General features: G+C 42.2%; 1 protein-coding gene across 2 annotated transcripts in view; it reads left to right on the forward strand.

Annotated features, from left to right (window-relative positions):
- Nucleotides 1-13,790, forward strand: part of LOC311513392 (tetraspanin-15-like) — a 324,602-nt gene that overhangs the window by 33,481 nt on the left and 277,331 nt on the right. For both annotated transcript variants that reach the window (XM_084615195.1, XM_084615196.1), the window contains exons 2-3: nt 6,082-6,170; nt 6,972-7,039. The gene's annotated coding sequence lies outside the window, so the exon portion shown is untranslated. The remainder of the gene's footprint in view (nt 1-6,081; nt 6,171-6,971; nt 7,040-13,790) is intronic.

Consider the following 13,790-nt stretch of genomic DNA (forward strand, 5'->3'; position numbering starts at 1 on the left):
CCCACCAGCTTCATCCCCATCACACAATCCAGAAGAGGATCTTCCAGGGGTACAAGATGGTTTAAATGACTAACAAGAGGAAAGATACTTTCATCTGAAGGCCATGATTTCAAAATTATCCTAGGTCAGTGGTAACTGAAAGTCATTAACCACCTGGCCATTTTAATATATATGAAATTAATTTGCTGGTCCCAGGTTCCTAGTGAATAGCTGTCTACATCCCCAAAGCTACCTGTGCATGTGGCCCTAATTGGCTCCTTGTTTTGCAATGTCAGCACTGAGAACAAAGACTGAAAGGGCTGTAGAAAGTGAATTTTTGTTAACATCCTAGAGGTGGATGGTGCAGGTTGAGGCCCATTGGCAGGCTAATAGCTTGTTGTACTTATGCAATATACCCCTGGTATAGATAAGTGGACCTTAATCTCCCTCCAGGGGTAGCAGTCCACAACTTTCACATGACAACTGTCTTAAGCAATTAATATATTATAAAAAAAAAAAAAAGCTCATGCAATACAATACAAGCGTTGGGATAAGAAGAACTAGATCAATGGTGTAGAAATGCCAAGAAAAGTTATATGGTGTAACGATGCAGGTTCTGGTGGGACCCAACTGCGAGTGCCAATTCAGGACAAATTGCTTCAAGCAGGGCAGTTACAGCCCAAGGCTGGGGTTCCTTTGCACACCAAGGCAAATCATACCAGCCAAACAGAGAAGACTTCGGTTTTACCCCACTGGCTAACCAGAAGTCATACAAGCAATTCCCTTAGACACTCCAGTTTCCCAGTATCACCACCAGTGCCACTTGTTATGGGGATGAATGGTTTTGAAAACCAATACCGCAGTAAAAGAAAAAGGGTTCTCTCGATCCCAAAGGACCAAGCCCCAGACCCAGGTCAATATACAAATTAGATCTTACCCACAAATCAGGCTGTTGCCAATCCTTTAGAATCTAAAATCTAAAGGTTTATTCATAAAAGGAAAAAGATATAGATGAGAGCTAGAAATGGAATCAATTACATACAGTAATGGCAAAGTTCTTGGTTCAGGCTTGTAGCAGTGATGAAATAAACTGCAGGTTCAAATCAAGTCTCTGGAGTACATCCACAGCGGGGATGGGTCATCAGTCCTTTGTTTAAAGTTTCCGTTTGTAGCAAAGTCTCTCCAGAGATAAGAAGCAGGACTGAAGACAAGATGGAGATGAGGCATCAGCCCTTTATAGTCTCTTGCCATGTGGTCTTTGCTTTCTTTGTCCCAAGGAACCCTATTCAGCACATGGCATAGAAAAACCTTAGAGTTCTGTCCATAAGCAGGTCCCTGCATACCTTGCTGAGTCACAAGGTATGTCTGTCTTCCCTGAATGGGTCAATTGTATAGCTGATGGTCCTTAATGAGCCATCAAGCAGGCTAGGCAGAGCTGACACCAACTTGTTTGGGATGTCACCCAAATACAAAATACAGACAGTATAGAGACAATATTCACAACTTCAACTACAAAATGATACATGCGTACAGTGGCATAATCATAACCAGCAAACAATAACCTTGTCTTAGCCACCTTATTTGACCCCCTTTATACAAGATTTGGTGCCACTACAGGACTTTGGTTGCAACAATGATCTATACGGTCCCAGTTCATGTCAATAATGTCACAAATGATAGAGAAATTCTGTGTAAAAGAATACATGAGACATGTAGGCTTACATTGGGCTTAGGTTTTTTTAAGAGGAAAACTTGCTAATGTTCTTAAAGACGTGGTCATAGACTAAGTCAGACCAAGAGGTGAAAGGTTGTATATCAGTCTAACCTATTTGATTTTTAAAATAAATTAATATGGGTCCCATCACCATATTATCTCTCTGAATTCCTCCTAAAATTATAGAGTGGACGCACACACTCTTTTCCCCTCCCATCTACAGGTTCTGGACTAAGTTTATTTTCTATATTGTTTGGTGGTTCTATTTCTGTTGTTTAGGTGGTGTTATTGAGAGAAGGCTAGGTCATCCTGACCTTTTCCAGAATCATGTTTTATAGCCGTAGGCCTACTGGCAAGAAAACCGTACACATGTCATTTTTAAGGTCGACACGTTTCATGTTGCCAGTGGAACAAAGCTGTCGGGGAGGTCAGATCCCTGTGCATTTCTTTCTGGTAACTTGGGCCAGTGCCTTGGTGGGCTTTGAAGATGTAGCTCAGGCAATGCATTCCAGTCATCTGCTTTCTGAACTTATATCTATTGAAGATGAATCAGAAGTTGACATTTCTCAAGGAAGATGTTTTGCAAGATCTGCCATGGTGCCTGATAAGAGCAAAGAAAAGGAAACAGATTTTTTTTAACCAAGAGATAAAAATCAAAGAAATGTCAGATGCGAAAATGTCTCTCTAGTTCCAGCACAGTCAACCTGTGGAACTCCTTGCCAGAGGATGTTGTGAAGCCCAAGACTATAGCACGGTTCAAAAAAGAACTAGATAAATTCATGGAGGATAGGTCCATCAATGGCTTTTAGCCAGGATGGGCAGGAATAGTGTCCTTAGCCTCTGTTTGCCAGGAGCTGGGAATGGGCAACAGGGGATGGATCACTTGATGATTCCCTGTTCTGTTCATTCCCTCCCTCTGAAGCACCTGGCATTTGCCACTGTCGGAAGACAGGATACTGGGCTAGATGGACCTTTGGTCTGACCCAGTATGGCTGTTCTTGTGTTCAGCTCCTCTGCAGTGGATGGAGAATTTTCTGGATCTGGAAAAGACGAGGACTCAGAAAATCAAGACTTTTTTTTCTTCCTGACAAATTTGATACTGTGTAGAGGAAAAAATTGGCAGCTAGCCGTCATCAAAGGCCAAAATCAAAACAGCCTTACCTTTTCACTTGCCCTCCAAGGGGGTGATTGGAGGGGAATGAGAACCTAGCTAAAGGCAAATGTTTAAGCAAACAGGCTTTAAAATTCTTTAAGATCCAGGAGCTTCAAAAGCTCAGCTCATCTTGCAAAAGGTGGATGCAGCTGTTGCATCTCTGGCACAGGATAGGGTAATTCCCTCAAACTCTTCAGATAGCAAACTGGACAGCATCTTCAGCAACTCAGTGTCACTGGCCACAATATGAACGATTGGAGGTTCAGTGCTAGGTACTAAAAAGAAGATTGATTATTTCACAGGAAAACTCTGGCCCCACAGTCGTACAATAAGTGAGAAGACAACGCTCAAAGGGGTAATGGCAAATATACCATCTTATGCTGCCTAAAGTAGCTTGGGGGGTAGTTTATTGTACTTTCACCATGCCCGATGCTAGTAAACAGCAGATGAGTGAGCACTGGAGAAGACTGCCCGTCATGGTGGCCCTTCATCGTGTGGAAGAACAGCGCACGTAATTGGAGTTGATGTTGAACATTAATTGGGCTGAATATTGCTACAGCTTCGGAAGAACTCTTCTAACAGGCTGTAGTTGAGAGCAGGCCCAACTGCCGTTGCTTGGCAACAGCAAGGCCTGCAGAGTCTGAAGAAAAGGGGGAGCAAGCTGTTTGCGTCCACATTGGGGTGATGTCCTTGCTCAGAAATGAAACAATTGGGTAGGACATTTTCTATTCCAACGGGGGCCTGACAAGTGGTAAAAGTGGTGAAGAATGAGTGGATGCTTTTTTCATTAGAAATTGCAGGAAGAGGCAAGAGCTAGAGAGACGCCACACAGCACTGGTTCGATACCGACTCCCAAGGCAGAGTGCCGTCCACTGACTCACCAGCACCATCTCCCCAGTCACTTGGATTTTCCTTGAAAGTCTTCCTTTTTATTGCCATGAATCTTCCTCTAAACGCTTTTCCCTTCGTTTCCTTCGAAATGTTGGTCTTCCTTATTTAATGGAAATAGTCTAATAGCCACCCAGAAATAGCTGCCAAAAGTGATCAAAATGAGCGGCAGTTACCTGTAACACAGATTGTCCTGTTCCTGATGATGTAACCAAATTAAATGGAGCACTGTTAAATTGAAGGATTTTTCTGAGCAATTTAAGCCCAATTATGCATTGCTGCTGTTGCTTTTTTGACTTACTGCTTTGGGCACCGTCTCAAATGTTGCTAAGCTAATGCCCTATGTAGCGGGGCAGTTACCCCACTCCTAGAAGAAAGGCTAGACTGGCTGGGGAAGCAGCCACAGCTGGGGCCACGCCCCAATCAGGCCACACCTCGCCCTGTTATAAGGGCTCAGGGAGGAGCTGGGTCAGTCTCTCTCCAGTTGTGGAGAGAGAAGGACCTAGCTGCTGGGGAGAAAAGGGTTCCTGGAGCAGAGCGGAGCAGGGGTACTGCAGAGGGCAGAACCCCAGGGTAAGGGGTACCGGGGTCCGGGAGGGACACGGGGGGCCTGAGGCAAGCGAGACATCGGCCAGCAGAGGGCGCTCTGAGCTGGAATCGAGCTAATTCACAGGATAGCCAGCAGGAGGCACCACACCGGTGGGTCTCACTTTGCTACAACCAGATATGACGTGCTTTGTCCCGGGGTGATTAAAAGCACATTAGCAGATCGATCTTGTCCCAACGCATTGTTGTGGTGATGCTTCAGCAGAAGCAGCACCAAGCAGCCTCTGCCTGTTTATGGAATTGTTTGAAAGCCAGGGTGGCTTCTACTGGATTTCTCCTTGGGGTGGAGCAGTTGCTGCAGAGTGACTGAGGGGGAATCAGAATTTCGGCCACCACATCAGTTACTTCTGTTCGTTTTGTGGCCCCCCAGTCAGACAAAGGTTTCTAACCTTCGGAGGAGTGAAGTTCTGGAACAGCCTTCCAAGGAAAGCAGTGGGGGCAAAAGACATATCTGGCTTCAAGACTAAGCTTGATAAATTTATGGAGGAGATAGCCTAATTCTGGCAATTAATTGATCTTCAACTATTAGTGGTAGATATGCCCAATGGCCTGTGATGGGATGTTAGATGGGGTGGGATCTGAGTTACTACAGAGAATTCTTTCCTGGGTGTCTGGCTGATGAGTCTTGCCTACATGCTCAGGGTTTAGCTGATCACCATATTTGGGGTCAGGAAGGAATTTTCCTCCAGGGCAGATTGGCAGAGGCCAGGGGGTTTTTTTGCCTTCCTCTGCAGCGTGGGGCATAGGTCACTTGCTGGAGGATTCTCTGCACCTTGAAGTCTTTAAACCACGATTTGAAGATTTCAATAGCTCAGACATAAGTTAGGGGTTTGTTACAGGAGTGGGTGGGTGAGATTCTGTGGCATGTGTTGTGGAGGAGGTCAGACTAGACGATCATAGTGGTCCCTTCTAACCTTAAAATCTATGATTCTATGATTATTATTCCACTCCCTGCCTCTGAATCTGGGTGCAATGGTGAGCCTCTGTGTGTGGATCGTCTCCTGACATTAGAAAGGGGAGGGGAACAGCCACCTCTGAGCTTGTTTTCCTTCCTCTTCCCCTTTCCAAGGCCTCTCTGTGCAGCCAGGCGGAGACTGGAAGGTCCAGGTGTAAGGCGGGGAAGAGACAAATCACTCCTCCAGCCCTTCAGAGAGTCTCTGGCAGAGAGTCAGTACAACCTACGAGTGTATGTATGTTCAGCATAGGTGTGCATCACCCCTCCCCGCAGAGACGTTAGGGGACAATGAGACCAAGGAGTCCTTGGGAGCACAGCTCTGGAGGGAGTCTGGGAGTCAAGGAGGAAGAAGAGGACAGCAACCGACCACCGGACCACTACAGATAGTCCTGGTTTTCCCTGTATCCCTGGGGCTGCACCAGGTGTCGGGGGACTATTAACGATGTGGGAATGGTAGTTGAATACTGCACAGGGATCCGTACAGACATTATCTCCTTCCGGTTTTCCTGCATGGCATTAGGAGGCAGAAATAAATCTAAGCAAACTTTTGATACCCATTGGTGACAGCTGGTTCATGAGGGCTTCTCCAGGGGCAGTGGTTTCCAACAATGTGTGGGTGTCGGGGGGCGGGGGGGGTTGTTTGTTTTTTGTGACAAAGAGATGTTAGCACTCTGCTACTCCATGTCTCTGAGGTTGAGATGCCATGGATTTGTCTCAGCTGTTTGCAAGAGTCATTTCCAGAGCCTCAATTTACTGCATTATAAACCAACATACTCCTTCCCACAGCACCTCGTCAGGATCTACTGATATGGCTGCGTCCGCAGTGCTGTGGGAATCAGCGCAAAGGATTGTGGGACACATCTGAGGAGTAACAGGTATGAATGTTGAACGCGTAATCATGGTTTGAAAAAGCTGGGAATCTCTGCTTAAAAGTCTTTCCCTAAGGAGGTGTGTTACGGTTCCAAGTTCAACATTTGGTATACTGCCACAGCAGGACAAGCTTAGCTGTTAATAATGCTTCACCCTTAACAAAAGCTTTTTCCAGTAATTTGTCGCCAAAAAAAAAAAGGCACATTTCACACAAACAATGCCGTTCCTGCCCGTGCAAATTCTGCAAGATCTTTGTGATTATGTCATCACCCATCTGTGTGAGTATGTGTGTGTGTGTTTGGGGGGACCTTGCTTAGAAAAGTCAATATAGAGATTTGAACAGCAGCAACAAAATGATTTTAGGGTCTAAGAGTTCTTCTTTGAGTGGCTTCTGTGTGTAATCCACTTGTGGGATCAAGATGCCTGCACGGTCATCCCGGAATCTTTGGGGAGCAGTGTCCGTGGGACACCCTCATCCCTCCCCATTGTGTGGATTCTGAGGGTCTAAATGGGATTGTGGTCTTTTTTACCTCCCATCAGTTCCTTCTAACGGCCAAAGGTACAGTGAGCTCTGACTGCGTGTAATGTCCTCAACACTTTCCTCTTCTGTTCTTCTATTTTTCTGTTCTTTAGAGGCAAATTTTGCTGGTAGTCTTGTAAGTTCTGTGCAGTTAGATCTTGGGAGAAATACTGTTCATTTTGGCAAAGTGGGTTTTTTTTGTTTTTTAGGTTTTTTTTTTTTAAGAAGCTGTACATCTTGTCAGTGAAGATTGTTCTTTGTCTAACCTATATGATTCATCTCTTAGGTGCAGAGATGCTACCTACAATATATGTGGAAGAGAACAAACAGCACATGCTGCCCAGAATATTACAGGTCTGTTTTTATTTATTTACTTTACATAAATGCAAATGGTGCTATCCCAATGCCATAGATTCAAGTGGTGTGTTACAAAACAAACTGAACCTTCTTCCTTCTCCATTCCCTCTTCACTGTCTTTCGTGTCTTTTCTTCTCCCCTCTCCTTTGCTCCTATTTACTTTCCCTCACCCAATCCCATAATAGTAATTACAAAAGAAAAGAAAGTAACATACCAGCACCCTGAAGACTTTGCCTATATGTTGTATGACATAGCCTACTCCACCTTTGGACTGTCTTTTGTCTAATTACAGTGTAAGTACTCAAAGCAGTGACTTTTATGTGTTTTGTACAGCATCAAGCGCAAAGGGGCTCCATTCCTGATTGGGGCCTCTGGTTTCTATAAAGGTATAAATAATAAAAATGGATTCCTGCCCAAAACTGCATACAATATATACAAAAAAGAGTAAATAACAGATGGAAGAGACGTGATGGGTGAAAGCGAAGACAATGAGCATGGTGACTAGAAAGATCTGAAACACATTGTGTTTCAATGTAGGTTTCTTTTTCACATCTGATTATAAACTATAGGTTGCCTGAAAGAAGAAAGTTTTGAGAAGGTGGCGGTGTGGTGGCGAGGGTCAGCGTAAAAGGGCACAGAGACAGGTGTGGGGAAAGGACACACAGGTTAATACAGACGTCAGTTTGTCTGTTTGCTTTCTTGTTAGTGTTCTGCATTGTTATACTGGAAATCAGGGTTTGATTCTCATTTTGAAGATATTTCTTTGCAGAGCTGCTGTCAAAAAAGAAAGGAGCTTCCTCTTCTCACTCTGACAGGGGCCCTGGTGGTGCCCTAATGTCCCAGACGTGGGGAATGGTTAATCCAGCATAACACCCTGTAAAGTTGATATATGTAGCGAGCATCTACAACACAATTGATTTGTTTTCCTCTCTACTCCATTGTCGCTACTCCCTTTCAGGGTTCTGTTTCTTTCCCTCTGATTCTACAGTTATTTTGGCCGTTCACAGCCAGGCATATATTTTAGGCAACTAATTCATATTTCAAACACTAGAGAATTCAACGTAGAAGATAATTTGCAGGTGATAAAATCCGCTAAAAGCTGTTAATTTCTCGCCCCTCCACATGGAAAAACTGGCGTGTAAGTGGTTGTTCTGATCTCCTGCCCAACTCTGCAGCAAGCAGTAACACTTTTTGTTGTTTGAACAATAGCCAGAAACACTCCAAAGGCATTTCATCTCCTGGCTAGTTCTGTCCTGATTCCCTGCTATCCATTTAATTGAAATAGCAAACTACGGTGTCAATTACATTCTCCATGTGGCCCTTGGCTCTTTCCCAACAAGAGGAAGCTTGTTGCATCTCTGAGGTGCCTAGGGCAGGTTCAATTGTTTTACAGCAAATTCAGACTGAGGCAAGATGATCGGAATAACCTGCTGTGTGATCAACAGGTCGGGCTCCTACCTACAATTGACACGCTCAACAGCATTTATGAGACGCTCTCTAGACGCTAAGAAAAGAACGAATTGTCTTGGATTGCCTTGTTAGCAATAATATTTAGCCTACCTATAGTGCTTTGCAGTTTTCCAAGTTTTGTTACACCTGATAAATACTTTAAGTTTCACAGCATGGTCTTGTAGGTAGAGCACTGGACAGGGAGCCAGGCTTCTATTCTTGTCTGCTGCTGGTTTGCTGAAGGACTTTGTGCAAGTTTTTTCACATCTGTGTGTTTGTTTCCCCGACTATAAAATAGGGATATTGATACTGATCTTCTTTTGTAAAGCACTTGAATAGATTATAGATAAGTCCTAAGTGTTATTTTTTTCTTGTCTTGCCAGAGACCTATACAATCTATTGCACTCTTTCTATATAATGCAAGTGCTCAATTAGCATTTGGATGGGTGCAGTAAACCTTCTTGCTCTAAATCCTGGGAATAGTGCCTCTGTGTTTCTGCTTATGATTTTGGGACAATTGAAGTAGAAGCAGCTCTCCAAAAAGGTCTACATAAAAGCAAATGCATGATGGGGCATGACATTATGCAGTGTTTGATCTAGGGAGACCTCTGCCTGAGTTGGGTTTATCTAATGAAGATGGCCTCAGATCATCAGCCCCTTAGCACCATCTTGGAACAGTGGACATATAAGGCTGCCTTAAACTCACACCTGAGAATTTCCCTGATGTAGGGGAGCCTCTCTTTGCCTTTCCTATGTAGAAAGAGTTTGCTAGGGGATATACAGGGTTGCATCGGTTTAACCACCATGTGCAACACCTGGTTGGCTTTGAGGCTGCTATAACCTTCAAGTTTTAATTGCAGAATCTAAATGTATTCAAGGCTCCTTGTGACCTTGGCTGCAGTGCTCTCAGACCATGCTTTTTGAAATGGTGAACTTAGAAGAAGAAATGTAGGCCTTTCATAGTGACTTCCCCTAATTTAGAACATTTTTATTTTCAGCTGACCTCATAACCTAGACTGTCCTTACATTTTCTATAAGATTTCAGATTTTTTCTCTAGTTTTTTACTGCAAACTTTCCCCAAAACAGGCTTTGTCATAATGCAAATTAAGAGGGTTTTGTAAAACCCAATCAATCCTCCTAATCATGAGGAGTTGATTAGTTTCCCAAACTCCTTATAGCTTGCATAAATTGTTGAAATTGTTTCCAAGAGTTCAAAAGACAAAGAAAAGCACTGAGGAAAAAATTATAGTCTAAGAGGAAGAGTGTTGTCTACTAGCTAAAGCAAGAGACAGAGTCAAGTTTCTTGCATTCTGTTCTTTGGTTTGCAATCACTTGACCTATCTTCTGTTCTTCGGTTTGACTATCACTTAATCTATCTATTCCTTGATTCATCCATCTGAAAAATGTTTTGAGATCTCTGGATAAAACACTGAATACTAAACTGCTGATAGTTAATAGCTATTAATTATGTGTATAGTTAACTACATATTGTGTGTGTGTCAGTGTGTACACACTCACAAAATATAGCATTGCTAATCATATTCCAGACTGGATCTGTTCATAAAGCTGGTCCTTTGACAGACTAGTAGTCAAAATTCAGTTACCCTAGTAATTTAATCAAATACTTTTATTGACAGATTGGTAAAACACAATAGGTATTTACTTCAGATTCTGTAAGTTATCATTTTCCTGATATTTTGTTGAGGATCTGCACCACACTGCTCTTCTGGAATTGAATTTGATGGTATATGATGCCTTTCATGTTTAAGGTATCCCAGAGCAATGAGACACATACTGATGCTGTAACGGCTGTATTGCCAAAAACATGACCTATTGTGCATTTAGTGAAAACTCACTCACAGCCTTGGGTTTTAGGATCAAACTGCTTCATTGAGAGAGGAAGTGTTGGACAGGACACAAGACTTGCTCTCCTTTCAAAATGTACCGTGAAAACTTTAAAATCTACCAGAAACTGCAAGGGACCCAGATATAATAACTAAGCCAAAGAATGAATTACCTGACTTTCAGAAATCCCAAATACTCACAAATGCTACTGAAGTCATTGGGAGCTGCAGGTGTTCGGCATTTTTAAAAACCATGCCATGAAATGTCTTCAAAAGCAATGCCCCAGTATTAAGTCATCTAGTTCAGGCCTTTGGTGCAAGAATGTTCTACTTTAACTAGTCCAGGCTAGTTTTAAATGGCCCAAACAATGTGTCAGTAGTAATTGCAGTAATTGGTTCTTTGTTTCTTTGACTTCCATCTAAGCACTGACAAAACCCAGATTTCTTAGATTGTATAATCTGATAGGCTTGCCTCTCAAGGTCTTCTGGCTCTACTCTGTAACTCTTGTGTCTTAATAACAGTAACTTAAAATTTAGGATTTATAAAGTGGTTTACATCGTTCTTCAAACTTTTTATTCTGCAAAAAGAAGAATGTAATGCAAATACAAAGGCCACCTATAAATATCTTTAAAGAAGTATAAATGATGTAAGGGTCTATTGAATTCCAGAAGCTGATTAGTCAAGAAGCACTGATCTGAAGCTAATTATTCTATAGTTCAGGTTTTTAGCAGTTAAAACAATTGAACGTTTCAATAGATTACAATGGGAAGTGGCTGAGGCCCTTCTCTGGAGATAATCAAGAGCAGATCCAATTAATGAACTAGGGAGAAGCCTGGCAAAATGCAGAAAGTCAAACTGGGTGAATCATGTGGCCTTTCATGGCTGCTCACATTTATAACTTCATGAATTATTTTCATGTTTTGAAAACGAAGTCATAGCTGTGTTTTGCAAACGAGACTGATGAGCTAAATATGCTTCTGTCACTTACCCTTGAGCTGTAACTACGAATACAAACTATTTGCCTCAATCTTGTTTTGAGAATAGGTTGACAGCTCTCATTTTGTATGAGGTGTGTGTGTGTGTGATGGACAGGAGAAAAAACCCACGTTAATAAGAAACCTAGGAGGATGAAAGACAGATACAGAAATGTTGCAAAATTAAAGCAATCCAAAAAAGATTAAAGCCCTTTTTTTTCCTTTGCACTTAAACAATCCTTCTGTCTGTACTTCTGGAGATGCTTACTGTGGGTACAGTACATTCTCTTGAATTTCTAGTCAAGCAACCTGCAAGACCAGAGACCACAATGGGTTTGAGAAAATGAGTTGAATTATAGCCCTGTGTTAATGGATTTGTTTAAAATAAAATTAAGACTTCACTCTGACCTTGAACAAAAGTTTGAGTGGAGGAAGATAGATGCAGGAACAAGCCAACCTGAAGTAGCTTTAAGGATATAAAAGTCAAACACTTTAGCATCCTATGTCTGCTGAATTAGAAGCCCAATGCTAATGGTCTCACTCATAAGATTTGTTTCTGGATAATTGTGCTTCATGGTTATTTCCTAGTTTGATGCTTTTCTAATTAAAATATTTCTCTCTTTTAGCAGTGATATAGTATTTTTTGTTTGTGTCTCTCTCTCAGCAAGGGTAAAAGCCTGACTCCACTCACATTAATGAGTTTTCCCATTGACTTTAATGGGACCAGGATTTCGACCCAAGTCTTGTTTCATTAATTTACACAAGAATTCAGGAGGTTGACAGTGTGATTTTGATCTGATTGTTGTATGCAGCGTTTGGCAGCAAGCCATCAAAATAATACCCTCGTTCAAACTAATTTTTCATCAACTTGCTCTCAAATTAATGTTTTTGCCTTGAAACTGCCAGGCTGTTCTTGACAACTTCCCTGCTGGCAATTGCAAAAGGTTTGAGCTACAGATAGCCAAATATTTTGCTTTTCCCAAAAGAGTGCTCTCTGAGTTTTGTTGCATGACTTAGTTCCTTGAACTGCAGTCTGCTTCTTGGGCTAAAGCCACAGAACTTTCGCTCACTTACTACATGGCAACATTGAATATATTGCATGGCATGGGAATTTTCCCTAAAATATTTCATGAGGTTTTTCTTTTAAAACAAATGTTGTTTGGTTAAACATATTGGCTAGATAAGCATGGAGACATTAATCCACTTCCTTCAGAGCATAACTAAATAGCCTATTTATTAAAGTAGGCCCAGGACATTGGTACAATGCCCCACCAATGATGCACAGGTGCTGAAACTAGGGGTGCATGAGCACCCCCTGGCTTGAAGTGGTTTCCATCATATATATATAATGTACAGTTTGGTTCAATGGCTCTCAACACCCCCACTATACAAATTGTTCCAGCACCATTGCCCTGATGTAAAGGGACTGTTTCCAGGGGGACATTCACTCTGCTTGGTCCCTTATACCTCTACTGTGGCTACCATGAAAGCTGCCAATTGAAGAGCCACTTGACAGCCAGGCTAAGACCTCTAAACTCACTTCATGTAGGCTACCAAAGAGCTATCAGATGATAACTTTCACGCACTATTGATCTGGATCCAAACCCACAGATTTAGAGGCAGAAGGCTTGGCAATCCTATTATCCATCCCACGAGCCATCTTGTCTCTGTGTTGGTTTTATGTGTGCATGATTCTTGGAAATATTTACAAAGCCAACCACTGAGGAATGTTCAATTCCCATAGTGTCTTACATAGACCATTTGGTGAGACGCCTCTGAAATAACATAGCTATAAGTGATTGGGAGGGGGGAGCTTAAGCTACAAATTCTCACAATCTGTACTGTCACATTTCTTCAGGCTCAAGATTAAAATCATTTACTAATCGCCAATGACTTCTGCCACTGACAGTTTGCAGCATTCTTTCCATTTCAGCCAGAAGGGTCTGATCATTCATTGGAAAGGTTCCTCTGTGGTGTCTGGATTTCCTTGAAGTTTTTCCCCAATCCCTATTTGAAACAGAAAATAGGTTTTGATACCAGTATTTCTCAACCTTTTCAGGCTGATGATCCTTTATATGACGTAAAAACTTTTCACAAGCCCTTTATATTTGCAATAAAAGTAAAAAGTGTATCAATGATAACAATGAGTTGATATAACTGGGTTTTTTTTGAGGGGCTGACAGAAAGGACTTTGAAAAGAAAGGGTATACATGGGGTGGGGGAGCAAATTTTTCTTTACTTTAGATTGTAAGAAAATTTTCAATGCCTCGCAACCCCACTGATTACCTTTTGTAACACACAAACACACATACACACACACACACACACACACACACACACTGGTTGAGAAATACCGTTTGATATAAGTAGTTCATCTGGACGTGGCAATATTCTGTTATTAATTACATATTCATGGGTCTGAATGTCGGTTCATGTTAGGATTGTTGTTCCCATGCAATATCAGGCTTTCTTTGGATCC

Source organism: Lepidochelys olivacea (assembly GCF_965140295.1).
Source record: "Lepidochelys olivacea isolate rLepOli2 genome assembly, chromosome: 26".
Lineage (NCBI taxonomy): Eukaryota > Metazoa > Chordata > Testudines > Cheloniidae > Lepidochelys > Lepidochelys olivacea.